Consider the following 2,500-nt stretch of genomic DNA (forward strand, 5'->3'; position numbering starts at 1 on the left):
TTGGGTAGAGACTGGTGTAAAGGAGTTTGGGTAGAGACTGTGTAGAGTTTGGGTGTAGAGACTGGTGTAAAGTTTGGGTAGAGACTGGTGTAGAGTTTGGGTAGAGACTGGTGTAAAGTTTGGGGAATGACTGGTGTAGAGTTTGGGTAGAGACTGGATTTAGAGACTGGTGTAGAGTTTGGGTAGAGACTGGTATAGAGACTGGTGTAGAGTTTTGGGTAGAGACTGGTGTAGAATTTGGGTAGAGACTGGTATAGAGACTGTGTAGAGTTTGGGTAGAGACTGGTGCAGAGTTTGGGTAGAGACTGGTGTAGAGACTGGTGTAGAGTTTGTGTAGAGACTGGTGTAGAGTTTGGGTAGAGACTGGTGTAGAGACTGGTGTAGAGTTTGGATAGAGACTGGTGTAGAGTTTGGATAGAGACTGTTGTAGAGACTGGTGTAAAGTTTGGATAGAGACTGGTGTAAAGTTCGGATAGAGACTGGTGTAGAGTTTGGGTAGAGACTGGTGTAAAGTTTAGGTAGGGACTGGTGTAGAGTTTGGGTAGAGACTGGTGTAGAGACTGGTTTAGAGTTTGGGTAGAGACTGGTGTATGGTTTGGGTAGAGACTGGTGTAGAGACTGGTGTAGAGACTGGTGTAAAGTTTGGGTAGAGACTGTGTATGGTTTGGGTAGAGACTGGTGTAGAGACTGGTGTAGAGTTTGGGTAGAGACTTGTGTAGAGACTGGTGTAAAGTTTGGGTAGAGACCTGGTGTAGAGTTTGGGTAGAGACTGGTGTAGAGACTGGTGTAGAGTTAGGGTAGAGACTGGTATAGAGACTGGTGTAGAGTTTGGGTAGAGACTGGTGCAGAGACTGGTGTAAAGATTGGGTAGAGACTGGTGTAGAGATTGGTGTAAGGTTTGGGTAGAGACTGGTAGAGTTTGGGTATGAGACTGGTGCAGAGACTGGTGTAGAGTCTGGGTAGAGACTGGTGTAGAGACTGGTGTAAAGTTTGGATAGAGACTGGTGTAGAGTTTGGGTAGAGACTGGTGTAGAGTTTGGGTAGAGACTGGTGTAGAGACTGGTGTAGAGTTTGGGTAGAGACTGGTGTAGAGACTGGTGTAGAGTTTGGGTAGACTGGAGGTCCAGAAGAAGCTGCAGCTCTTAGACAGATGGAAATAGCAGAGCAGTGCAGGTGATCATGGACGGTTCTAATAGAAAATAACAATAAACTGAAATATTAAGAGACAGAGTTAGTTCTGAGAGGATTTTATAGAGATCAGAGAATGTTGATCAGTATCAGAGTGTTCTGACGACTCCGGCAGGTCTGACTATAACAGCCTAATTAAAAGGAGAGAGCCAGAAGGTAACACAGACACGGGAGCTCCCTGAAACACTAGCATCCATCTGCCCCACCATCCACAAACCTGAGTGATCGTAGCAAGAAAGTTGAAAGTTACAAACTTTGTTGCCCCCTCTGTTGCTTTGGTGGAAATGGAAATGCCAGTAGCTGATTATTATGTTCTGGAGAGTGCATGTGCAGCAGTGGTCCGCACCCCTGGAGAATTCCCACCCGCAGGTCGGAATCTATCAAGATACAGAGAAGCTGAAAAAATGAATAAAAACGTGAGAAGATATGAAACGACAGCCGCTGGACGGCTCCTGCGCTGCTCTATAGATATTCATAACTCGTACGCTCTTAACATGTTTACATCTACACTGACCTCATGCTGGTGGCATAAATTATAGAGGCATGTGTTGCAAAGTATCATGGGTAGTCCAATCTTCAGTCAGCACTGTTGGAGAGACAGCGTCTTCTGCACAGCTGTCTGACGAGTATGCTAAGGTTGGGAGAGTGGTCTACCAGTCACAGTGTAAACGGAGCCTTCCCTCCTCCTCCAACCATTACAGCCATGTTCAACACGTCTCACTACAGTCAGTCAGCCAGCTAGCCAATCAGTCAGACAGCTAGCTAATCAGTCAGCCAGCTAGCCAATCAGTCAGACAGCTAGCCAATCAGTCAGCCAGCTAGCCAATCAGACAATAGAGATGGAACTTTTAGTTCTAGCTGCCTGGGCAGATCTGCTGCAGCTAAGCTAGGTCAGTTCTCAAACCCAGAACCTGGGTCCTCACAGTGAGCCTGGGCTAACTACAGTCAGGTGAGGTGTCTGACCAGTGGTGAGGGATGGTGTTCACAGAGATATTCAGATTCAACTTCCCTCCATCTTTCATTTTGCCATCATTCCCGAAGATTCCCGGCGCCATGGCGACGCTTCGGGTACGCTAATCCGAGCGGCTGATGGAGTTTGTTTGGTTCTGTTTGTTTGTGATTTGTTTGCTCCTTCTCTCGTAAAGAACTGGGCTGAATGAGCTCATCTGTGAAATTACCGTCCTCTTCATCAACACACACAGGCCCTGACCACAACACACACACACAGTCCAGTAAGAGGGTCAGTCGGGAGAGGACTGTTTTAGGCTGATTGGTGATTAAATCCAGACAGTGAAGATTATGTGTGAGTTTA

At 46.8% G+C, this 2,500-nt stretch overlaps 1 protein-coding gene across 1 annotated transcript in view; it reads right to left on the bottom strand.

Annotated features, from left to right (window-relative positions):
* The window catches only part of gpc6b (glypican 6b), a 31,157-nt gene that overhangs the window by 28,459 nt on the left and 198 nt on the right, over positions 1 to 2,500 (bottom strand). The window contains exon 1 of the mRNA XM_072686715.1: positions 1,443 to 2,500. This exon is cut by the window's right edge and continues 198 nt beyond it. The gene's annotated coding sequence lies outside the window, so the exon portion shown is untranslated. The remainder of the gene's footprint in view (positions 1 to 1,442) is intronic.

The sequence above is a fragment of the Salminus brasiliensis genome, chromosome 8 (assembly GCF_030463535.1).
Source record: "Salminus brasiliensis chromosome 8, fSalBra1.hap2, whole genome shotgun sequence".
In the NCBI taxonomy this organism is placed as follows: Eukaryota; Metazoa; Chordata; class Actinopteri; order Characiformes; family Bryconidae; genus Salminus; species Salminus brasiliensis.